This window comes from Podarcis bocagei (genome assembly GCF_964188305.1).
Source record: "Podarcis bocagei genome assembly, chromosome: 14".
In the NCBI taxonomy this organism is placed as follows: Eukaryota; Metazoa; Chordata; class Lepidosauria; order Squamata; family Lacertidae; genus Podarcis; species Podarcis bocagei.
Window position 1 is genome coordinate 43,512,817 of NC_138139.1, and position 26,913 is coordinate 43,539,729.

Below are 26,913 nucleotides of genomic sequence, written 5' to 3' on the forward strand. Positions count from 1 at the left end.
TGGATCTATTTGCCCTGTATGCAAACTGGTAGTTGTCAAAAGTTGATGGAAGACAAGAAATAATATGACGGCGCACCAGTTTCTCAAAACACTTCATGATGATTGGAGTCAGTGCAACTGGTCTTCTAACCTTCTTCTAATCTTCTAACCTTCAGCTTCGTTTGATGGCCCTCAGGTTTTAGCCATGCTAGCTCTGCTCTACCTCCATAGTTGGAGGCAGTAATGATTCTGAATACAGTCTTCCCACGGAAGTGAAGCAGAATCCGTTCCGGAGGTCCGTTTGACTTCTGAAACGTTCAGCTTCTAAGGCGTGGCTACTTGCAGCCAATTGGAAGCCACAGAAGCCCCGTCGGACATTCAGCTACCGAAAGAACGTTTGAAAACTGGAACACTCACTTCCGGTTGTTGATCGTTTGGGAGCCGAAATGTTCGACTCCCACGGCGTTTGGGAGCCGAGGTACGACTGTACCAGCTGTTGGAAACCTCAGGAGGGCAGAGTGCGGTGGTGGATCTACAGTAATGGATCTACTTGCTCACTGCAGCAGATCCAGGGGTTTTTCCGTCAGCAGGCACTTTTGTGGGTTATTATTATTATTATTAGCCCTTGGCAAGTGCCTGCCAATGCCAGGTCTCCCAGATCTTAGTTTTAAAGAACTCTCAGCTCCAAGTTGAAAAAGTTTTGAGCACCTGCTTGCATGTTCTGGGCACGATAAGCATCGGTTCTGTCAGATTTCTTCTGTTCCCCAGTGGGGAAGTTGGGTATTTATGTCACTTGCCTGGCAGAATAAGAGTACAGGACTGAAATAGTATTTGTTTTCCAACCTTTTCTTCTTCTTCCAGGGAGGGATCTTGACATCTTTCTGTAGGGGCTACATCACCAGATCTGACACCACTGAGAACACGGGATGCCATTGCAAGTCTTCAGACTTGAGTCGCCTGCATTTGGAAACTTAGAAATAAATGACTGGGGATGTGCCAAGACTGTCACATTCTCCCCCAATAGACAGGCAGGAATTCAACAGGTGCAGCACTGATTGACCCAGGGATCAGAAAAGTAGCACTGTTTTAATAGCAATAGCAATAGCAATAGCAATAGCAATAATGTATTATTATTATTATTATTATTATTATTATTATTATTATTATTATTATCAGATAGAGGTCCATCCCAGAGGTGAGGCCTGTTGAGCTCAGTGGGGCTTACTTCCAGGTAACTAAACATAGGATTGCGGCCATGAGTTTCTTATCTTGCTCTATTTTGAGAAAGAAGCGGGGTGGGGTGGTAGAATGTCTCATTTATTTTTTTAAAAAATACAGTGGTACCTCGGGTTACATACGCTTCAGGTTACATACGCTTCAGGTTACAGACTCCGCTAACCCAGAAATATTACCTCGGGTTAAGAACTTTGCTTCAGGATGAGAACAGAAATTGCGGGGCGGCGGTGGGAGGCCCCATTAGCTAAAGTCGTGCTTCAGGTTAAGAACAGTTTCAGGTTAAGAACGCACCTGCGGAACGAATTAAGTACTTAACCCGAGGTACCACTGTAAAAAAAAATCTAATTTACTGAGGAAAAATTCCAAACATTATTTCAATGTTTGGGATCAAATGCACATACAAACACACACAATATTATTATTATTATTATTATTATTATTATTATTATTATTATTATTATTATTATTATTTGAAAAACAAAGTTGTTCTTTGTGCTCAAAACTGAATACCTAGCAACCCCCCCCTTGACCCATTGAATGATAGTCTGGAAAATAAATGACTGGAGTTTCCCTAGTGTTGAAGGCCTCCACCCCTCCATCCACCCCCTGGTTGAAGTATCAGATTTATTTGAGAACTTGCCTGTTCTAGTCTGCCCACCTGGTTCCCCCACTTTGATATCCCTAACATTATCATAACTTTCATTGTCTCTTCACGTCAGTCAACCCTTACCGCCTAAATTACTTTCATTTATACCTTCCCCCTCCTCTCCTGCTGTTTGGCTCCATCGTCGTTGGAGATTTAAGGTGAAAACATTTCTGCTGCTTGACAGGGCAGGAGGTGGAAATTGCTATGTGACGAGAAAACTGCAGGTTACCTAAATAATATACCGGTGCATATCGCACACAGAGACTTAACGCAACTCGCTCGGCTGCAGAAAGCTTTTAAATTCTGCCTCATCAAAGCAGATTGTCCATATATTTTAAGACCTCTTGAATATATTTTAAGACCTTTGCAGTTCTTCTCTTCTGAATTGCGTCGATAAATGTCTCTCTCTAGCTTCTTCCTTTAATGATGTGGTTTTAACTTCCCCCTTTGCTCTTGAAGACATCCCTAGCCTTGGGCCAAAGCCTAATTTTGTTTGTGGAAGAGCAATGTTGGTACAGCTCCCTCCCCTGCTCCCGAGTGAGCAAAAGGCAAAATCAAATGTGCAGGATTAGCGAGAGGCGTTGAAAAGCAACGGGTGTCAGAAAAGACCACGTCGTTGGTTTTTGAATGGGGATTAGGAACGTGTGGCCTTCCAAGTGTAGCGAGACTCCATTTCCCATCATTCCCAATGCTTGCCCACCATGGCTAGGGCTGATGAGAGCAGGAGTCCAAGGTGATTGGGAGTGGCTGCCGGGACCACATAACACCAGCTCTGAGAGATCTGCATTGGCTCCCAGTACGTTTCCGAGCACAATTCAAAGTGTTGGTGCTGACCTTCAAAGCCCTAAATGGCCTCGGTCCTGTATACCTGAAGGAGCGTCTCCACCCCCCATCGTTCAGCCTGGACACTGAGATCCAGCACCGAGGGACTTCTGGCGGTTACCTCATTGTGAGAAGTGAGGCTACAGGGAACCAGACAGAGGGCCTTCTCAGTAGTGGCGCCTACCCTGTGGAACACCCTCCCTTCAGATGTGAAGGAAATAAGCAGCTATCTTATCTTTAAAAGACATCTGAAGGCAGCCCTGTTCAGGGAAGTTTTTAATATTTAACACTGTATTGTTTTTAACACTTGATTGGGAGCCGCCCAGAGTGGCTGGGGAAACTCATCCAGATGGGCGGGGTAAAAATAATAAATTATTATTATTATTAAGGACATTTGGAGCGCAGTGTGTTGGAGAAGCTACTTTGAGTTGCATGGCGAGTCGTCCCCCCCCCAGGTGGAAATACTGATGCATGACACAATTATTAAGGTTAATGGGCTAGAAAAAGGCCACAACTTTATTGGTTACAGGTGATGAGTGGTATTGGCTTAGGCATTGGTCCTAACCGACTATATCTGGCTTCAGCCTATCCGCTTGAAGTCCGGCAAGGGTTAACTACCAGTAGAGGGAGTCCTGCTGATGCACATCAACTAGGAACTCCCCCGGGGTCACCGATACGGGGCGTGCCTTAGGCCCTCACCTCCACAGGCTTCGGATAGGGCCACGCCCCCCAGAATCCTTTATCGGACTACCCTTCAATATTCGGGGCAGGTGATGGTATTACCTCCCCTCTTCCATCTACAGAACTATACCAATGCCTAAAAATAGAACAGCTGCAAAGACGGAGATGCCCGGCTGCGGCCTGCCTTTATAGGGCAGGCCACGCCCCTTGAGCCAGCTGATTGGATGTGACGTGGCCGGGAATCCCCCCAACTGCGCGGGGGGTGGCCTCCACCCACCGCGTGCGTGGAGGGGGTGTGAAGCTCACAACCCCACCTCCTCTGAACACACACACACATTAAAACAACAACAGCACACATACAAAATCAATTTGAATCCAATACAGATACCAAATAATGAGGCCGAATACATGATAAAGGAGTTAGTTCAATTTTCCAAAGCTCCAAAATACAGGATATGGTTTGTTTGTTTTTTTAAGACTACGAGTATCTCCTTCTCAAGCTTGCCTTGTCTTCTGATCAGCAAGGTGACTTTCCAGCTGTCCTTCCTCTGATAGATAGCCCGCACACCCATTATTTGACAGGAGCTGAGTCTGACAGCCAGTCAATTCCATGCTCCAACTCTCGCTTTCGAGTTCCTTTGCAGCAATTAAAAAATAAAATAAAATCTATAGCCTGCATTTTACTGCCCAAGATCATTTAATCTCACTGCTGAAAAGCTTCCTTGCTTGTTTTATGAGATGACTTTTTAATACAGGCATGGCGGCTATTGATTGCTGTTTCATTAGGGAAGGTGACTCAGTGGAAACTCAGGTTTTCAAGCAGGAAAGAAAGGCCAGGAGTTATATCCTTATGTAGGTCTGACAAATATTCACATTTATGGCTGTTTTGATTTGCAGTGGTTATTTCCCTCTGTGAGGAGACAAAATTAGGTGCTCTAAATAGGGCTGCCTTTGAAAACAGTTTGGGAACCAATTTTTTTTCCAAAACACCATGACTAGATTGATCAACCTATATTGTATTACTTTATAGCATACCCTCCAACATTTCTCCGATGAAAATAGGGACGTCCTATTATTATTATTATTATTATTATTATTATTATTATTATTATTATTATTATTTCCCACCCATCTGACTGGGTTGCCCCAGCCACTCTGGACAGCTTCCAACACATATAAAAACATAATAAAACATTAACCATTTAAAAAAATCTTTGCTATACACGGCTGCCTTCAGATGTCTTTTAAAGGTTGCATAGTTACTTATCTCCTTGGCTCAGGAGTTGCATAACTCCATACCCCCCAACATTTCTCTGATTAAAATAGGGACGTTCTAAGGAAAAGTAGGGCATTCCAGGATCAAATCAGAAATTGGGACAGCTTCAGAATGAGGAAATCCCGACTAAAGAACTGTGGCAAGAGAAACTGATGGACTATGTGGAATTGGCGAAATTGACACATAAACTACGTGACAAGGACAACTGTGACTTTAAAGAAGAATGGGAACCTTTTATGAAGTATTTAAAGAAACAACAAAATGAACTGGACTCCTTGGCAGGTTTTGAATAAATATTCACAAACTCTTTATTGATAATATACAGATAGATAAATTGAGGATCTTTACAATTTTCAGTTTTAGAGGATCTTTACAGTTTTATAACATGCAGAGAATAACATGCGCTGAGAAACCAGAGAGAGGAGCTGAGGGAAGTCTGGGGGTGGGAGGGTGGGTTTTTCTTTTGGGGAGGAGGGGGGAAGGGGAAATGGGGGGGAGTGAGGATGATATATTTTTGATAAATTGTTATGTTGAAATTCCTAATAAAAATATTAACAAACAAACAAACAAACAAACAAACAAACAAGAAATTGGGACAGTTTCTGTAAATCCGGGACTGTCCCTGGAAAATAGGGACTCTTTGAGGGGCTGCTTAAGTTGAGGATCACAAGACAGGGAGATTGGGGTTAGACTGTTGGACTAGGACCTTGGGAGATGGGTTCAAATGCCCATTCGGCCATGAAGCTCAGTAGGTGACTATGGACCAGTCATTGCCTCTCAGCCTAACCTACCTCCCAGGGTTGTCATGGAGGAGGGGGAGAACAATGTACACCACCTTGAACTCAGTGGAGAAAAAGGGTGGATATAGACATGATAATATAAATAAAAAAGATTCGAAATTGGCCCCTCGGTTACTTCTTACAATTCTTTTGCAAAGGTTTATTTTAACAAGAGAAATCAGCAAGGTTTCTCTTGTGACAGCCTTTAACAGTTGCTACCCTCCCACTTTCTTCTCGTTTTGGGGCCTGCTCACCCAAGCAGCTGTAAATATAACCATCCTTGATTATATTACCTTTAGGAAATATATACATGTGCCAGGTTTGGGGCTGCCCGGAGCCATTCCCATCTTACTTGTGTAGGCCTGCACTGGGGAAATGTTTAATTTGAACTGGATGTGCCTAGAGACATAGCAAAGCTCTTAGGAGTCCTTCACATGCCAACACCTCTCCTTCGTTGCACCAGGGAGGAAAAAGTCAGGAGCTAATTGCTGATTCGGAAGTTACCATGCCCAGTGTGCCCCTGTAATAAAAGTATCTTCAGATGATCTCTTCCATGCGGCAAAACAACCTTTCTCAGTTGTTGCCAGGGACTTTCCCTTCGCTCCAGGTAAGAATTTCCCCTGCAAGGATTTGGCTAAGGTAGGAAGATCTGTCCATTCCAGCTCCTTAAATCCAGTTCTTCACATTTAGGCAGCAATTTGCATTATAAAACAAAAAAAACCCTCCCAAATCTGCAAACATTTTTGCGCCGATTTCTCCTAAGAAACACATTTTTATATGCAATTTTAACCAACAGGTGTATATTTGTGAGCAGATTTCTCTTACAGAATGCATGCTTGTACAGCATTTTCATGAACATGTGCATTTGTATACATTCTGTCACCTAATTTATGCATATTTGCACACGTTGGTGGGCTGGCGAAGTTCATTGCAAAATTCGGAGGAGTGAGAATTTAAAGGGATCATTTCGGTTCATGCATGGGTTGGAGAAGTGCCAATTAGGTAGTTTCTCATTAAAATGAAACAAAATTGAATTTCTCCAGAGCTAATATATCATCCTTGACCATTAGGGCGACCATTTTGTGTAAGCTAATGGGTTAAGTTGGTGCATTGAGGTCTGACTGGGAACCTGTAGTCTGTTACAGTTCTAGCTGCTGAATGGTGTTTCTCCACCTCAATCTAACTTTGTTGCAATAAAGCAAGGTTGTGCCTGATGGTCTGGCTACTTATTGTTTCCTCTCTGAACCCCAGTACAACAAGCCATGTGCCCTGCTTTACTCCTGGTACAAAATACAATGACAGATGCCTTTACAGTGGTACCTTGGTTCTCAAACGTCTTGGAACTCAAACAACTTGATACCCAAACACTGCAAACCCGGAAGTAAGTGTTCTGGTTTGTGAACTCTTTTTGGAAGCCGAACATGCTCCGTTTTGAGTGTTACACTGAGGTCTGTCTGTTTTTGCTATTTATTTTGCATTTTTGTTTTTGCGGCTCTTTTTGTTTTGTTTTTGTGACAGTGTGGAGCCCAGTTCAGCTACCGATTGCTTGATTATGCGACTACAGCACATTGTTTATTTCTTTCATTATATGGATCAATGGTCTCGCTAGATAGTAAAATTCACGTTAAATTGCTGTTTTAGGGGTTGTTTTTAAAAGTCTGGAGCAGATTAATCCATTTTGCATTACTTTCTATGGGAAAGAGCACCTTAGTTTTGGAACGCTTTGGTTTTGGAATGGACTTCCGGAACGGATTAAGTTTGAGAACCAAGGTACTTGTAAGAAAAATACCTTCATTCAGAAGTCGTAATTCTAAATTATACCAGCAGGGCAAAAGGTGCAGAACTGAATGAAGATGTCCCAACAGTTGTCAACAGCCCTCCTGCCCAGCATTTAAAGACAAGGTGTGACAAGCTCACTCGCGAGACTCTGTTGCTTTACAGGAATGCCACACGTGTAGACATGCGCTTCAACGGGTGGAAGTGTCCAAACCCATCTATGGAGTTGGTTCCTGATCTTGGGGAAAATTAGGGCTTCTTTCCCCCAGCTGGAATTCACTGGAACTCCATTCTGGCACCTTTCAGGTGGGTGCCGTTACCATTCTAAGAGAAGGAGGGAGGTGTTCATGGTGAGTTCTGGCACCTCTTTTTCTAGAAAAATAGCACTGGTGACAATGCTGCACCCTCAGGTGCTGTCTATGCTACCTCCACCACTCGCTCAGCCACCACCACCGGCTGTACAAAGGCTTTCCCCTTCTTCCATGAGGCTCTGGGCTTTGCAGGAAGGTCTGTGGAGAGACCAAGCAGATCAATGTCTTCTTCTCTGACACATGAAGTCAAAAGGCGGAGAACCTCCACCATCCATCCCTGGGTGCCAGTCTTCAAATCCAACTCCTTCTGCTTCCTCTCCTTCCTCTCCTTCCTCTTCTTCCTCATGCCAGATCCTGATGAAACCGAGCGGGGCATGACACCCCCATTGCATTTCGCTGAGCCTGGTAGGGGGCTGTGATGGCCTCCTATGGGTAGGAAGTGCTTGTGCCAGCCTGCTGGCTTGACAGAAGTTGCTACATGTCAGGCTTTAAGATGGCAAAAGCATCCCTCGAGCTCTTTTGGCACCCTTCCTGGAACACCAGCTGCTCAAGTGCAACAAAGAGGCCAGCCTTTTTCTCCAGCTTCCCTTGTCTGGTAGATATACCTGCTTTAGATTTGTTTATAGAAGAACCAATTTAGCTTACAGGTGGCTGAAGGATTTTATATTTTTTTAAGAAGTCACTGGTTTGGGTTTTATTTTGCGCATTTGCTATAGATCACCCAAACTGATATGACATCCATGCTAGATTCCAAGAGAAGCGGGGTCTTAATTGGAGAGAAGGGGGTGGGAATCGTGTTCAAAGCCAAGTCTGAAGAAAACCACAAATCGTTTCAGGTGCTAATAAAACCCGCCGAGTCATGTTATTCCCCCCCCCATCCCTTCCTCGAACTCGAATGTAATGAATCCCACAGCAAGATTGGCAATTAGCAAAAGAAATTCTGGAAGGGGTGGCGGTGGATAGGAAGCAAGCAGCCATCGAAAATGTCAGTTGATAACAACAACATCTGTTAATGTTTCATAAGCTTTATCCTTCAATGAAACATTTGCCAGTGTTTTTGCAGGCTGCAGCCTTCTTCTTTTTTAAAAAATAGTTTTAACAGAGGTTTGCAGGGAAGGATCAAAACTCTGCCGTTGTAGCCGATTGCAATTGCTAAACGGCCTCGGTCCAGTATACCTGAAGGAGTGTCTCCACCCCCATCGTTCTACCCGGACACTGAGGTCCAGCGCCAAGGGCTTTCTGGTGGTTCCCTCACTGTAAGAAGCCAAGTTACAGGGAGCGAGGCAGAGGGCCTTCTCGGTAGTGGCACCCGCCCTGTGGAACGCCCTCCCACCAGATGTCAAAGAGAACAACAACTACCAGACTTTTAGAAGACATTTGAAGGCAGCCCTGCTTAGGGAAGCTTTTAATGTTTGATGTATTACAGTATTTTAATATTCTTTTGGAAGCCGCCCAGAGTGGCTGGGGTATAAATAATAAATTATTATTATTATTATTATTATTATTATTATTATTATTATTATTATTAGTTGCCTCTGGACTATAGGCCAAATGTGGCCCTCAAAACCTCTCTGTCAGGCCCTTGGAAGCCTCCCTCTCTCCCTAGGTCCTCCCTCCTCACCACCTCTGCTCCGCACCCTCCTTCAGTGTTTTTTTACCTGACTGGAATATGTCCTTAAACGCTGGCCATGCCTCACCCCTGCCTGGATGAAGGAAAAAGAGGGGTGTGTGGGTGTGTATTGAAATTAGACTACTGTACAAAGGTAAAATTTACATTGATTGCTCCGCCCACTTTTGCCTCTGACCCCACCCACCACTGGCATGTGACACACACCCCCCCGACAGTTGCCTTGATGAGAATGTGTTCCTCACTGAGAATGTTTCCCTTCTCAGCTAGAGAAGCACCCAAACCGTTTGTCTGTCAAATCTGCCATCAAGTTGCATCTGGGGTGAGCCGAATTTTTTCGGCGAAGAATTTTCTGCCAGGTTTTTGACAGATTTCATTGCTGGGCTCTTTTTGAACAGTTGTTGGAAATTTCAGTTCTCCTCTGGATGTTTGCTGAATGGCCTCTCCCAATTTTGCCACTCATGAATTTTGGGTGCAACTGTGGATTGAGCTTTAATATTGTTTAATATTAATTAAGCTTTAATATTATGCCTTTGAAGGAAGCAATTGGCTTGACCCCTGTCACTTTCTGCATATCTACCAATGTGAGCAAACGATAGAGTTTTGTTCAACGTTAAGCCGGAGTGCCTCTGAAGACAATTTTCTGAGGGGAAAAACCTTTCAAAACTGCACCAATGTCAACCAAATTTTGCACAATAGCTCCTGAGGTGAAGGGAGCAGGTTTTTGTCTATGATGGAGTACATTTGGACACCAGTTTGAAGCAATATGGTGTAGTGAACTTTTCAAAGCTGTATTGATTTTAACCATTAGTTTCAAAATTCCACTGATTTTTTTGTTTGTTTCTTTGAATTCTCGAGCGATGCCCGTTAAGTGGCTGATAGTCAATAATAATGCAGAGCTACTATTGCAACCGCACACCCACACCCCACCCCACTTTCCTGAGAGTAATGTAAGTCTTGTTAGACTTGGTTACCTCTACATAAACATAGTTATGATTAGATCACACAACCACTGCCCCGGAAAGCACACAGCTTGGATCCTAAGCAAAAGGGACAGATCCTGGAGTATTGTGGGATGTTACAATTTTTCCCAGCAGAATTTTATCTATTGTGAGGTATATGTTTGTCTGGTATTCTGCAAAGTCTGAAGCACCATAAAGGCACAAGACATGAGCAATGTGCACCTGTAGAGATGTTGTTTTTTAAAGCTATTAATCTGGCGGGAAATGAGATATGATCAGCGGGTGCCTTCAGCCAAAGTAGTTTGTCTGTATCTCAGCTGCCCATCTCAGGGTTCTGATTTTAGAATTAGTTTAATACTTCAGGTGGGCCTGAGTGATACAAGAAAAACAGTTTTAAAAGATGCAGGAATCTGCTAAAAATACAAGCTGGAGTGAATTCCCCCGATTCAGCAGCTGGCGTATCTTTCAGCACAGCGAGGGTTTTTTTGCCACCTAATCGCATTCTGAGTGCCAGATGCACAGATCCGTCTTCATTCCACGATGAAGAAGATCTATTTTCTGATTTGCCCAGGTGGAATAAAAAAGAGGCTGTGTGCATGTGATGAGATTTGGACGAGATTTTTGTGTGAGTCTCTGCTCCTCTGCTGCAGCCCACTCATACCCCCCTCCCTCTAGCATACTTTCCTGTTGACAGCTTTTGATTTGAGCAAAATTAACTTGTGTGGACCCAGAGGTGCTGAAAAATGGTTTCTTGGTATCAAGGGTTGAATGGCTTTTGAAACAATCTTGCGCGAGGCCCTTTGAAATCAACAGGAGTGTGTTTGAGTCATTCCCGCCGTGAGCAGATCCTGTAAAGAGCGTGCTGAGGACCCCTTCCTGGCACCACAGAGGCTGAGATGCAGAAGGAGGGGGGGGACTAATAGTGTAGGTGGTCCACCCACTGGAATAGCAGCTGGCTGAAGCAGGTCCCAGTTTAATGGGTGAATATGGGTGGGAAGGACAGATAAAGGTAAAGGTAAAGGGGCCCCTGACCATTAAGTCCAGTCGAGGACGACTCTGGGGTTGCAGTGCTCATCTTGCTTTATTGGCTGAGGGAGCTGCCGTACAGTTTCCGGGTCATGTGGCCAGCGTGACTAAGCTGCTTCTGGTGAACCAGAGCAGCGCACAGAAACGCTGTTTACCTTCCTGCTGGAGCGGTACCTATTTATCTACTTGCACTGTTGTGCTTTCAAACTGCTAGGTTGGCAGGAGCAGCGACCGAGCAACAGGAGCTCACCCCATCGTGGGGATTCGAACTGCCGACCTTCTGATCGGCAAGCCCTAGGCTCTGTGGTTTAACCCACAGCGCCACCCGCATCCCTCGGGAGGACAGATACAGGTCTCTTAATATCTTTGGGTTCCAAGTTGTGTACATTAGAAGTCTCCAACATTTTGGGGTCAGGGGCGCATTTGGAGTGGTAGTCAACTGAACTGGACTCAGAGTAAGCCTATTGAAATTAATGGACCTAACTTAGTTCATTAATTTCAGTGGGTCTTCTTTCAGCAAGACGTAGCTCAATGCCACCCTTGGAATGTTGAGAAAGTGCTGTGGGTACCAGTCACAAAATTCATGGAGACAATGAAGGCACGTTTGAAGTTACTGGCAGGCATACTGGTGCCCACAGGTGCCATGTTGGTGACTCCTGGTGGATCTCAGTAGCAGCCTTCCCAGGTGCTTGGAGTCGAACTCCCCCCAGTCCTATGAAACATGGCCAATGGTTAAAGATGACAGGAGTTGCACTCCAAATTATCTGTTGGGAGCCACCAGGTTGAAGGTTGCTTTGTAGGATAAAATGTGTGAGCTGGATGGCTGTGGTCACCTAGTCACCTAGTACCACAAAAGCGGATTCATTTGCTTGAGAAAGCCAAATCTGAACATGCTCCAAAGCTCAGGCTGTTTAATCCAAGACAGATGCAAGGTTGATGCCTGTATGAACAGAGAACACAACAAATAAAACCCAGTGATTAATTGACATGGCCGCTGTTGCGTCTCTATGTTAAGCCAGTGATGAGGATAAACTGTTATGGTGGAGCACATTTGTTGCTTGCAGAATGTGCCATGCTCAGTTTATGGGCTTCCCAGAACCATCTCGTTCAGTCCATCTACTGCCAGTTTCTGAAGTAGATGGACTTCAGGTTTGTTAAATAGCACAGATGGAGTTCAGAGTGAATAGCCCTGATGGCACCTTAGCGAGCAAACTGAACAAAACCAGTGAAGAGAAATAGGCAGGAAGTTTTTGCCTTTCTTACATGAGGCCTTGTACAGGACAGGGAGGTATTCAACCAAACATACAGAGGGGGAAAAAACCTCCCTCAGAACTGCACAGCCAATCATGGCATGTACTACTCAGCAAGCACGACACTCTGTCTGGTTGCTAAGCAATACACCCACCCCGCTCCCTCTTGGTTAGCTGACTTTAACAGAATTAACCCTTAAGTTACAACAGGCATAGGCAAACTCCGCCCTCCAGATGTTTTGGGCCTACAACTCCCATGATCCCTAGCTAGCAGGACCAGTGGTCAGGGATGATGGGAATTGTAGTCCCAAAACATCTGGAGGGCCGAGTTTGCCTGTGCCTGAGTTACAACATGGAATGATCCTTGCTGTTCCACTTCCAAGAATGCTGGCCTCTTCTTACTGTACCTTCCATGAACTAAGGACTTATTCAACATCTCTGTAACCCTGCAGTTGAAATCTGGGTTCCAGCCTCACACCACCAAATGTCTTTCAAGCAGCTCTAAGTTTGCAGAGAGGCCCCAAAATACTAAGCCAGTGTCGGTGGCTGCAGTATTTGGCTCTCGGTGGGACAGATGAATCAACATTACTTCCTTTTTCCTGATTGTGAGTCTTCTTGGCAAAGGCCTATGATATCGTCAAGCCCAGGTGCGATCCCTTTTAATTTCCTGTAGGAATGATGAATCACTGAGTTGTATTTGACTCTGAAAATAGATATTTTTTTCAACGGGGATATTTTAGGTGAAGAAACAGGAAAATGTGCCGCTGCTCCCACAACCTATTATTAAAAAGCCAAGCGCACCATTTGGCTGAGCCGACTTGTTAGTCCATCACCTTCACTTTCCATGTCGCTTCACACCTTTGCATTAATCACCGGCAAGTTGCTTTTCTGACCGACATTTCTGCGCCTTGAAGTTTGAACTGTCATGAGCCTTTGCAACCAGCAACGAGGTCTGGATAACCGCTGTTGTCTTCTTCAGAAGGGTTGTTCCATGACACATCACCACACCTTCACAACATCTGTGCCGCTGGCTCTCAAACTTTGGGATTGTTGAAATACATGCAAAAAATTTTTTAAATCAAATTGAGTCATCTGACCCAAATTTGGTCTAGTAGACCCAACATTTTAAAGCAAGATGGGCTAAAGTCATTTCTGGAACCACTCTGGGATTAGGAGCCCTGAAGCTTAAGCTTCATTCGTTTCACCCTTGCTGACCAATAGCAAGAGATCCGAACGGTACAAACTTCACCAGAAAAAGTAAAGATATCCCTGCATGTCCTTTACGCTCTATGTGGGGCTACCTTTGAAGGTGACCCAGAAACTACAACTAATCCAGAATGCGGCAGCTAGACTGGTGACTGGGAGTGGCCGCCGAGACCACATAACACCGGTCCTGAAAGACCTACATTGGCTCCCAGTACGTTTCCGAGCACAATTCAAAGTGTTGGTGTTAACCTTTAAAGCCCTAAACGGCCTTGGTCCAGTATACCTGAAGGAACGTCTCCACCCCCATCGTTCTGCCCGGACGCTGAGGTCCAGCGCCGAGGGCCTTCTGGCAGTTCCCTCATTGCGAGAAGCAAAGCTACAGGGAACCAGGTGGAGGGCCTTCTCGGTAGTGGCGCCCGCCCTGTGGAACACCCTCCCTTCAGATGTCAAAGCGATAAACAACTACCTGACATTCAGAAGACATCTGAAGGCAGCCCTGTTCAAGGAAGTTTTTAATGTGTGACATTTTAGTGTATTTTTGGTCTCTGTGGAAGCCGCCCAGAGTGGCTGGGGAAACCCAGCCAGATAGGCGGCGTACAAATAATAGATGATGATGATGATGATGATGATGATGATGATTTTCATGCTCCTAGTCCTCATGGTAGCAGAGAGAGAGAGAGAAAGGGTGTGTGCCTTGAAAATATACAGGCAGCATATATCCATGCAAGGATACTTGACTTTTGTAGGCAGCCTAGAACTTTTCAGGGTGTACCTGCTGGAAGGGGAACTTTGCATAAAACGTTATTCTATTTGTTTATATCACAGAGCTGTAGGATTCTTAGCTGGAAGCCATGGCTGTTTAAAATGGCACGAGACTGCTTTAAATGTATGGCACAGATGGGGCTTCAGAAAGGTCCAGAGGGAGAGAAACTAAATGTTCATCCTGCATCAGTGCCCAAGTCAGTGTTTTCCCCTCTAAATTTAGTAAGTTTTCAAGTGTGTTTAAAGGGGTAAATTCCGGTAGAATGGCAGCTGGAAATGAAGTGGATTTCCACACACCCCCTTCCTGAGTGGTCAGTTGATTTGTTTATTTTCAGCGGGATTTCTGAATTTGGTTGGGACTAGGGATGGGGGAGAAATTCTGACTCAGTTTGCATTTAAAGGCGAACCTGCTTAATTCACAGTTTCCAAAACCACATGAAAACCAAGAAGCAACCATCCTTCAACATTGTTCAAATTTTACAGAACAAGTTCTCCAGTCAAGTAGCATGTACAAGAATGCATATACAGGGGTAAAAGAGGGGAGCACAGGAACACACACATTAATGAAAATAAAGCATAATCATGCATTATATTAGGGAGAATTGTTTTGCAAAAAATGTGTAGGTTAGGCAAAATTGCAAAATTGTGTATATTAGGGGAAATTCGCAGTAAACTGCTGATGAATTTTCATGAGGACTATTTTAAAAAAATGCAATCTGATATAGAAATGTGGAGAAGTTGAACTTCAGACTGGAAAAATGTGAAACCAAGATAAGCCAAAATTGGCAGTTGTACCCATTCCTGCTTGTTCAAAGGAACTTACAAGTGGAGACAACGGCTGAAGAATCAGAACCCAAAAAGTAAGCGAGAAGCAACCAGTGCCAGAACTGATAAACGGAATGACCCCTCAGACACTCTGGTCTGGCCACTTGACTTCTCCCAGCAAACGTAAAGAGGGAGGAAGAAATGGCCAAGGAATATGCTTTGCACTCATATTTTTATAGCTGGTTCCATTTCAAAAACATGGTGGCCCATTGAGGATGCAGCACCCATCAGTTATAATTGGTTGATTCATGGCAAAAGAGTATTGACAACACCTGGGATTTGCTGACTTCCCCTGTTTGTTGAATGTACGCTGACTTGCAGGAGCTCTCCGGGATTTCAGAAAGGAGATTTCCCCTGCCCTATCTGGAGATCCTGGGGGGTTCAACCTGGGGGCTTCTTAATTTAAATCAGATACTCTGCCACTGAGCTACACCCCACCTCCAGTTCGATGTCAAAGGAGCCAGAGAACCACCCTGAAAACGGGAATAATAATAATAATAATAATAATAATAATAATAATAATAATAATAATAATTTTATTATTTATACCCCACCCATCTGGCTGGGTTTCCCAGCCACTCTGGGCGGCTTCCAGCAAAATATTAAAATACAACAATTCATCAAATATTAAAAGCTTCCCCAAACAGGGCTGCCTTCATATGTCTTCTAAAAGTCAGATAGTTGTTTATTTCTTTGACATCTGGTGGGAGGGTGTTCCACAGGGCAGGCGCCACTACCAAGAAGGCCCTCTGCCTGGTTCCCTGTAACTTCGCTTCTCACAATGAGGGAACTGCAGGAGGCCCTCAGTGCTGGACCTCAGTGTGCGTGCAAAACGATGGGGGTGGAGACACTCCTTCAGGTATATTGGGCCTTTGAGTTCATTTAAGGCTTTCAAGGTCAACACCAACACTTTGAATTGTGCCTGGAAGCGTACTGGGAGCCAATGCAGGTCTTTCAGGACCGGTGTTATGTGGTCTCGGCAGCCACTCCCAGTCACCAGTCTAGCTGCTGCATTCTGGATTAGTTGTAGTTTCCGGGTCACCTTCAAAGGTAGCCCCACATAGAGCGCATTGCAGTAGTCCAAGCAGGAGATAACCAGAGAATGCACCACTCTGGCGAGACAGTCCGTAGGCAGGTAGGGAAGAACAGAAAGTGCTGCTCTACACCGAATTCAGACCATTAGTCCATCAAGCACAGTATTGTCGACTCTGGTGGGCAGCTGCTGTCCATGATTCCAGGCAGGGTTCTCTCTCAATCTCACCTGGAGAGGCCGGGAATTGAACGTGGGGCCGGGAATTGAATGTGCTCTGCTGCTGAACCACAGTGCTTCCCCTAGTGGGTTGCCTGCTCTTTTTGCAGACTCAAACTTTTGAAAACATCTCGGCTTTCAAGATGAGATGTGGTGGCATCTTTTCATCTTAATGAGGCTGGTGGCAGAGTAGCTGCAGCAGATGTTCTTTCCCTCCCCTGCATCAGCCTCCAGAAATCACGGTGACAGGCAAACGTCGCACCTTGAAAGTATTGCATATGACAAAGCGGCCCGGGAGCAGGTGGGCAGCCCTGCTTATTTGTTTTCGCTGCACGCCAGGAGAGAACGGAGGCTGCTCTTTGGAGACGCCATTCGAGGCGGCTGGCACTGGATTCTGATTGATTATGACAGGAGCAATATGGAAGCCTTGAAGGGAATCTTCTACGGGAGTGTGAAATTCCATTATGTGGCATGCACCTAGACTGATGTTGATCTTATTATAATTATTAATCATATCATTATTCAAGCATTAAATGGCATCACCATTATATCATGCTAGAAGAATGCATGTCTTATTATTATTATGGAAGCTTGAAAACTGCATATAACAATATTTAGCATTTTTGTGTTCAAGCATTAAATATTATTATTATATGCGTTTCAAGCATGAAATAGTATTATTTTTAATACTATGCTTAAAGACTGTATATATGATTATTATGAATGCTTGGAGATGATATATAATAATACTATTTCATACTTGAGTTCGGTAGAATAATAAAATTCAGTGCCTGATCTGTGTATTCAATGACTGAATGTCTGAAGTGGCTGGGGAAACCCAGTCAGATGGGTGGGGTATGTATGTATGTATGTATGAATAAATAATAAAGACTGATGATGATAATGAAAAAGATAATAATAATAATGGTAATAAATTTTTGTAATTCTGCAACCAGAAAATAGAAGAAGAAGAAGAAGAAGAAGAAGAAGAAAACGAAGAAAAAGAAGAAGAAGAGAGTTTTGACTTGATATCCCGCCTTTCACTCCCCTTAAGGAGTCTCAAAGCGGCTAACAACCTCCTTTCCCTTCCTCCCCCACAACAAACACTCTGTGAGGTGAGGCTGAGATAAGTGTGACTAGCCCAAGGTCATGCAGCAGCTGCATGTGGAGGAGCGGGGAAGCGAACCCGATTCACCAGATTACGAGTCCACCACTCTTAACCACTACACCATGCTGGCGTAATAGAATTTTAGTCCCTTATTAAATGTACATGGCCACCTCTCCTGGCCATCTTACAACAAAACAACAATAATTATTGCAGAGCCACTGCCAGTCAATGGGTTGTATATGATGCCGGTCATACTCAAGAGTAGACCAACTGACATTAATGGACCTGACTCATTTAGGTGCATTAATTTAAATGCCTCTGCAGTGAGTAATATGGCTAGTACTGGGCTAGATGAGCAAATGGTCAGACTCTGGATAAGGCAGCTTCCCTGACTGCCTTGCAGTGGGATCACATTGTACTGAGCCAACCACTGGTCCATCTCACCAAGACCATAGCTCAGTGGTAGAGCAACTGCCTTGCATGCAGAAGGTCCTGGGTTCGATCCCTGACATCTCCAGGTAAGGCTGGAGACCAAAGCCCTGGAGATCTGCTGCTAACCAGGGTAGACAATACTGAACTAGATTGACCAATGGTCTGACTCTGCGTTCCTAAATGGCAGTAGCACTGCAGGGTTTGGGGGACTTTCCCTGCTCTGCCTCCAGAATTTCTTTTAAGGAGAAGTGCTGGGAAGTGGATGGAGATCTTTCTGCATGAAAATATGTGCTCTGCCCCTCATCTCACCTATCACAGGGCTTGCTTTAGCGAGTTACACTTAGTTCCTCTCGACCCTAAATGGCTCACTGAATGTGGCAAGGAGTGCTCTTTAAAAGCTCGTGAATACCAATGGAAGGATGTTTAGCATCATGGTTCGATAAGTGTTCTTCCCAAGCAAGCTAGCCAACCGAGCAGCAGCAATTATTATTACAGGAAATCAAAGCTTCAAGGAGACAGGTTGAAAGACAGACACTTAGATCATGCAGGGCTATTTTGTGTGTGTGACAACAGCAATCAATATATCAATCATAACCAAATAATATTAAGTAGGCACCTTAATCGTGCTGCTAAAACTTTCCTGTTTAGGCACATCTACCCAGCCATGTAATTGGATTATCTTTATTGTTTTTAAAACTGCTGATTTTATCTAGGTTTTGATAATTTTATTATGTCTACCTGGTTGTGTGTGTTTTTTAAAAGGTCTGGTTTTATCAGTGCTTATATATGATATTTTATGTAAACTGTTTAGGTTTTTTTAAAATAAAAATTAAAAGTGGTATATAAACCTTGTTAGATAAAGTAAGAACGTAACAAGAGTTAATGGCTCATCTACTCCAGCATCCTATTCGCACAGTGGCTTCTCAGATACCTGTAGGAAACTCACAGACATCACCTGAGCATAACAGCACTCTCCCGTCCTGTGGCTCCCAGCAGCTGGTACTGTACAGTGGTACCTCGGGTTACAGACGCTTCAGGTTACAGACTCCGCTAACCCAGAAATAGTACCTTGGGTTAAGAACTTTGCTTCAGGATGAGAACAGAAATTGTGTGGTGGCGGCACAGCAGCAGCGGGAGGCTCCATTAGCTAAAGTAGTACCTCAGGTTAAGAACAGTTTCAGGTTAAGAACGGACCTCCAGAACGAATTAGGTTCTTAACCCGAGGTACCACTGTATTCAGAAGCATTACTGCAGAACTAGGCATCATTGATTTATTTAAATTTATAAATTACTTAATTGTAACTCCCTCACCTCTCAAAGCGGTTTACAAAAAGACTCTTGACTTGTATCTATGATCAGTCAATCAATCAAACAAACAAATCTGGTCCACCTCTGATCCATATCTATTTTGCATGTGTTTGGTGCCATTCCCCAGGTGGTTCAGTGAATTGCTTAAAAAAAAAAAAAATCATTTTAAAGGCACCCAAGTCAGTGGCCACCACTACAACTTGTGGGACTCAATTGCATCGTTTAGCTTTGCGACATATGAAGCGCTGCTTCCTTTGGCCTGCCTGCGCACTCCATCTTCATCTGATGTTCCCGAATTTTACTGTTAAGAGCAGGGCCGGAATTAGGCTTGATGAGGCCCTAAGCTACTGAAGGTAATGCCTGCGCACTCCATCTTCATCTGATGTTCCCGAATTTTACTGTTAAGAGCAGGGCCGGAATTAGGCTTGATGAGGCCCTAAGCTACTGAAGGTAATGGGGCCCTTTATTTGTCCAGCTGTCCTTTGCCAACAACAAATTGTCACTGTTTTTTTTGTATTGAATATATGCTATATGGTAATTTATGGAGCTAATATTTGCCATGCAACCAGTCCATGCAGAATGTAGGCACCCTATATATAGAAATGAGCAAACCAGTGATATTTTAGGGAGCAGGCTAGCAGGCAGGGACCATTACTTACATCATAGCAGGCCTACACAACACAAAACACTGTTGCTGTATGTAGGTTTTATTTTATTTCTTTTTTCCTTATATTTTGAAAATGTACATCCAGTTTTTCCCCCTTTAAATTTTTTTTGGGGCCCCCCAAGAGAGTGGGGCCCTATGCTATAGCTTGTTTAGCCTATACGTAAATCCGACACTGGTTAAGAGAAACAGAAAAGCTTCTCTCCATCTCATTTCCCCACAATGTCAGTCTCTGCTAAGCACTGTGGTCAAATTTAAGAGGGGCGAGGGCAGCTAGTTTATGGAGCTGTTTAGAACCCTCTAGTTGTATTCATGACTTAGTTTTGTCCGAGGGGGTGGGGGAAAAACCCCCCTGCATCTTTTCCAAGTGGCTACATACCAGGCCACTGGAGTTAAGTGTGTGTGGGTCTTGCTGGGCAAGCTGTAGGTGGTCCTCTTGCTAGTTAAAACTCACAGCCTGAACATACAGATGTATACTAATAGAGTTCAGCTAATCTCCTGAGCTGTTAGGAAGATAATTGGTTGGTGATCTTTTCAGGAAGGGTCAAACACATTACAGCGCAAAGCCTTCGCTCCCAAACTTTTGAACAATCACAGGGATTCTGTACTCCTTGCCCCCACACACCATCAAACCGACACGGCCGGTGTTACTGCAGAGAAATCCTCTTGGCTCGGGAGGAACAGCTTGCCTTTTGAGATCTGGGCCTCAGATGCCTTTTCTCCTTGGACCCAGATATCTTTATGGGAGGGAGGACATAGGAAAGAATGCAAAGGTGAGCAATTTTTCGTGTTTTATTCATTATTATTACTAGTTGCAAATTGTTGATTTTGCCCCCAGACCAAAGGTCCTCCAAAAGGGGTCTGCAAATGTTACAAAGGAAAAATAGAATGAAATGACAATGTCAAAATCCATCACTGAAATCATATAAACATTAGGGCTTTTAAAAACCAAAAGCTAATAGAATAACATTTAAAAAACCTCTACCAGCAAAAATATTGAGTGGTATTCAACTAAGTTCTACGCAAAGTAGACCCATTGAAATGAATGAACCTAAGTTTGTCATGCTCATTAACAACAATGAGTCTACTCTGAGTAAGGCTAGAATGGGATGCAACCTATTGGCATCCCGCCTAACCTCAATGAATCACAACAGTGACCTCATTTCCACCTCCCTCAGATATATGACTCATGGCACATATCAGTCTCCTGCTAATGTTTCCTGGCTTCAGCGTTTGACCCAGCCCTATCGTTAGGTAGAGTGAGCATGGCCCCTCAGTCTGAAAATGGTTCCCTACACCTGGACTACATGATTGCAGCCTCATTCATCCAGCAACTCAACCCTTCTCTTCTCTTCTCTTCTCTTCTCTTCTCTTCTCTTCTCTTCTCTTCTCTTCTCTTCTCTTCTCTTCTCTTCTCTTATTTTCCTTGTCAAGAGGCTCTAAATCAAGAACCCTTCTGAATCTCACCATACTTGAACCTGCCCTGATGCCTATTCCCATCACTATTTTGACAGTCCAGTTACAGAGTATGTCCCAAACGTCCCCCCTCCACCCCAGGCAAGGACTATGCCACTTTTAGATACAATGCCTACTGGTAATAACATGAAATAGCAGTAGTAGACTTCTCTCCTCCCCCCGCCCCGCCTCACCCGCTCAAGAACATTTTGTAGAACAAAGAATATGACCGGCATATTCCCAGTGCAGACTCCTAGCATTTTGAATTCCCCCCCTGCAAATAGCCACCACTGCCCAAGCTACAAGAATATTGTCAAAGGGGAAGAGAAGAGCAATATATTCAAGCATCTCTGGTTTGCCTTTGGGCTTCCATTCTGCAGCATATTGGACTCGTTGTCCTTCATTCCAAAGCAGACTTAGCACAGAAGGTAATCCAGCTCTGATCTCTTCATTTATAACACTGCCTATTGATATAAATAAAGAGATGTGGGCCAGATCAGCTCCACTGAGCGGGTGTTCTGGATGGAAGATTTTAGCCTGAGTCAAGCTTTCTTATTCAACCAAAGCCTGGTGTTATGATTTCTGCCTTTCCTGTTTCACCGTCCACTGTGGAGCCACAACCATAGACTCATTAGTTAGCTTTTTTTCTTCTCCCAGTGCACAGATTCAGCCATGGATTCCCCTGCCCTTTCTCTTTACAAGGTCACCGGCCCCTTTGTAGCCTGACATCGCCTTCTGTTTGATTTGATTTGGGTTTTTCCGCCTCTCTTCCCATTCCTCCTTTTTCTTTTCAGCTCTTCTTCAGAGCAGACAGTGTCGCTTGAAAGATGCAGAGACCTTTCCCAGATGGGAAAGGTCATTTGTCTTTCGCTACTCAACACTTTCCTTCATGAGTTCATTTAAACACTGCCAGACATTACAGGAACAGAACTCAGCTGGAGGGGTTATCTTGCTGTTTAAGTCACTCTCTTTTATGTAGGTGGCAGAAGGAACTGCAGAACAGAACTCTTTGGTTCCCATAGCAATTGACACGGCAGGGTTGCCATAATAATAATACTTGCACACCCCTCCCACTCCTCTCTCCACCTGTTAGATTTTGTTCCCTCTTTCCTGATATCATACCTTCCAACATTTGTTGGTTGCGTAAGAGGGTAAACAAGTGTTCTGGCCAGTTTTTAAAAAGGGTCAGTTTGGACAGAGCAAAGCCTAAAGGAGGGATGTCAGACGATTCAGAAATGGGAAAGGAAATGGCTGATATTTGCTTATTTATTCCATGCCTGAAACAGAAACCAATCCAGAAAATAAAATCAGTGTTTGCTGCTGTTGCTGCTTTCAGTCAGCAAACAATAACCTAAATCAATTGTTCTAAGTTACAGGTAGGTAGCCGTGTCGGTCTGCCGTAGTTGAAACAAAATTTAAAAAATCCTTCCAGTAGCCCCTTAGAGACCAGCTAAGTTTGTTATTGGTATGAGCTTTCATGTGCATGCACACTTCTTCAGATACACTGAAACAGAAGTCACCAGACCCTTATATATAGTGAGAGGGTGGGGAGGGTTATTATTCAGAAGGGTGGTGGGAATGGGTGATAGCTTATCACACCTATCAGCCAATCACCCATTCCCACCACCCTTCTGAGTAATACCCCTCCCCACCCTCTCACTATCTATAAGGGTCTGGTGACTTCTGTTTCAGTGTACAGGGGAACCTCGGGTTGCGGACATAATCCGTGATGGAGGCACATCCACAACCCGCATTGTTCGCATCCTGAAGTGCTGTGTCTGTGCAGGCGCGATCTGGTGCTTTTGCACATGCGCGAGCACGAAACCCGGAAGTAACCCATTCCGGTAAAGTAAAGTATGAATGGAGACACATTCACAGCAAGTCATAACCCAGGGGATCTCCAGCTCCTTTCTTGCAAGTGTGAAAGATGACAGAGCCTTCCCTATATGCTAGACAAGGGATGATGAACCTTTGGCCCTCTAGATCAGGGTTTCCCAAACTCGGGCCTTCAGTTCCCATAATCCCTAACCACTGATACCTAGGATGATGGGAGTTGTAGTCCAACAACAGCTGGAGATACTCCTCTAGATGGACTCCAACTCCCCAGGTACATGGTCAACAGTCAGGAAAGATGGGATACAGTTGCTGGCTGAGAAAATGTGCAAAAACACATTTTAAAAAATGAAATTGCAGTATCTATCATCTATCTATCTATCTATCTATCTATCTATCTATCATCTATCTATCTATCATCTATCTATCTATCATCTATCTCTATCTATCTATCTATCTATCTATCTATTTATCTATCTATCATCTATCTATCTATCTATCTATCTATCTATCTATCTATCTGTCTGTCTGTCTGTCTGTCTGTCTTTCATCTATCATCTATCTATCATCTATCAGGGGTTGGTAACAGATTTGTTTAAGAGGGTTCGTGTGTGTATATGTATGTTTATACCATATATACAAACATCTATCATCTATCTATCTATATCTATCTATCTATCTATCTATCTATCTATCTATCTATCTATCTATCTCTATCTATCATCTATCTCTATCTATCTATCTATCATCTATCTATCTATCTATCTATCTATCTATCTATCTATCTATCTATATCTATCTATCATCTATCTATATCTATCTATCTATCATCTATCTATCATCTATCTATCTATCTATCTATCTATCTATCTATCTATCTATCTATCATCTATCTATCTATCTATCTATCTATCTATATCTATCTATCTATCATCTATCTATCTATCTATCTCTATCTATCATCTATCTATATCTATCTATCTATCTATCATCTATCTATCTATCTATCTATCTATCTATCTATCTATCTATCTATCATCTATCATCATCATCTATCTATCTATCTATATCTATCTATCTATCATCTAACATCTATCATCTATCCCTACACTGCTCTAGATGCATATTTAAAAATGAATTTTATTGTGAATTTCTTTTACTGTTCAGTTGGAAAATGGACATAGACATGGAACAAACTGATCCCTCTCTCCCTAGTCCTGAAGTGGACGGATTATTAATTAATCTCTCCCACTTGGAAGATGAATGAGTGGCGAGATAAGAGAAGCTAGCCTGATTCCCCGCCCTCACGCCTGCCTGCGGTTCTCGATCCAGAATTAGTCATCTAGATTAGTCATTGTGGGGCTTATCATGCTGCTTGTGTGGCCCAAGCAGAAACACAGGGAGCCTGATCCCACTCAGATATCAGGAGGACACACATTCAATGTGTCAACCAGTTAAAGCCATTCCTTGAAAGCACTATTAGCTGTTCCTTCTCTATCTGGCAGTATCTTTGGGCTTAGCATCAGGGGACCGTTAACTCCAAAGCCGGAGATGTAACGAGTCCGGTGACAAGAGGAGCTGTGATTTCCCATAAATCAATGGGGGGGGGGGAAGCAGTTGAAGTGAAGAAGGGTCTGTTGTAAGGGTGGCGTCACTTAGCCTTATAAAATTCCACAGCAGTTCGGGTTGGAATACAATGCTCTAACTTTTTTAAAGTGGTGTGTGTGTTTTTTTAAAAAAGGGAGGCGGTTGTCTTTGGTATGCCTGCAGAGGCTCCCTTTCGAAAGCCAGAACTTTGGCCCTCCGCACTTTCTGGAAAGCGAAGTCGTGAGAAGGGAGAAAGGAGCCATTGTTTTGCAGGGGATTCTGGGCTTCAGAGACCCTGGTCCGTTGCTCTAGCTAAACTTCCGCAACTGTTGAGGCATTTAGCTCTCCTGATCTTCAAAAGTCATCGTTTAAAGTGGATGACATCACTTTCTGGAACTCCCATTATGACATTCCCATTATTTCTGATCTTTGGGGGCACGGTGCCATTACATACGCTTCCAAAATCACACTTCGCAGGGAACTCTGGGAATTGTAGCTCTCGGGGGGGGGGGAATAGGAGCCTCCTAAAGATTCCCTGCACCCCTACAATACTATAGTTCTCAGCATTGGGTGGAGGAAGCCAGGATGGTTTGAACTGGCATGTTTCAGCTTTAAATGTAAGGAGCAGATTTGGGCTATGTTAGGATGTGCCTCCATGTTTGCTCTTTTAATTAACTTCTTATTAATTTGCATTTATTATACATATAGATAATGAAACATGTTTCTTAGGAATGTAGATTGATCAGTTCTAATATGCTGGAGCACAAATGATAGAACCATGCCCTTGTTTTCTTCTCTCTTATTTCTAACACAATAAATTGTTATTTCTAAACTTTTAGATTTAGTTTTCTTTAATAAGAATGATCTGTCGCCTCAGGAAGGTAATGCGCTGTTTGGCCCTTAGAGAACGCCTGATGCTCTTGTAAGGGGAAACAGAATGCCTGATTCAGCCAATGGCTGACCATAACATGCATGTGACGCCCCACAGTTATTTGATTTATATTGTGAAATCCACATTTCTTCTTTAATGGATTAGTGCAGTGTTGGTACATGTGAGTGTGCACAAATATGCAGAAATACAGAATTGAGTTGTACATGCCGCAACTTGATTCTTTGGCTCCGCAGGCCTGTTATCTGCCGAGTATCAGTTTCCTCCTAGGACCCGATGACAAGTGTGGTGCGTGTGGATAAATTTGCCTCTCGCTGGCCCAGTTCCTGTTCCTGTGATCTTGGCTTTCTCCCTGGACCTGACTCGTTCCTGACAGGATGCAGATAAAGGCTGCTCTCTCTCTTCCTAAGACGAGCACGGCCATTGGCTGATATGCATTTAAGCCACGCTGGTATACAAAACTGCTATTCATATCAGCGATCATAGACAGCATCAGGTTTTGTTTTGATTTTAATCTGTATTCCACCCACTGTTTCCTTCCTTCTTAGATTTCCATTTTCTTCCCAAGATGTGCCAAGAACGCTCCAGTGACCGGTCTCGGCAAAGAATGCTGCGAAGCCTTCTTCATCCTGGGTGGCCCATAAACATCTCCTTTTACGCTGTCTTCCTTGTCATCCCCCGTGGAGACGGATCCGATATGGTTACTAATTTCAGGCCAAGAGGCACAACTGATGAACCAGACTTTAAGGTCACTTCAGAGCACTGTGCCTAAATTCACCTCCAAGATGCTGTTGAGGGAGGGCGACACAATGCAATATGTATTTATCTATCACCACATACCCTCCAACATTTTCCCAGTGAAAATAGGGACACCCTATTCAATAATAATACATAAAATGTAAAGGGACCCCTGACCATTAGGTCCAGTCGTGACCGACTCTGGGGTTGCGGCGCTCATCTCGCTTTATTGGCCGGGGTACAACTTCTGGGTCATGTGGCCAACATGACTGAGCTGCTTCTGGTGAACCAGAGCAGCGCACGGAAATGCCGTTTACCTTCCCGCCAGAGCGGTACCTATTTATCTATTTGCACTTTGTGCTTTCAAACTGCTAGGTTGGCAGGAGCTGGGACCGAGCAACGGGAGCTCACCCCGTTGCGGGGATTCGAACTGTCAACCTTCTGATTGGCAAGTCCTAGGCTCTGTGGTTTAACCCACAGCACCAC

General features: G+C 43.9%; 1 long non-coding RNA gene across 1 annotated transcript; it reads left to right on the forward strand.

Annotated features, from left to right (window-relative positions):
* Nucleotides 1-5,876: 5,876 nt before the first annotated feature.
* On the forward strand, nt 5,877-26,375 carry LOC308573142. Its single transcript, XR_014001958.1, has 3 exons — nt 5,877-6,026; nt 7,361-7,501; nt 26,238-26,375. It is a non-coding gene; the product is annotated as an uncharacterized lncRNA (long non-coding RNA).
* The last annotated feature ends 538 nt before the right edge of the window (nt 26,376-26,913 follow it).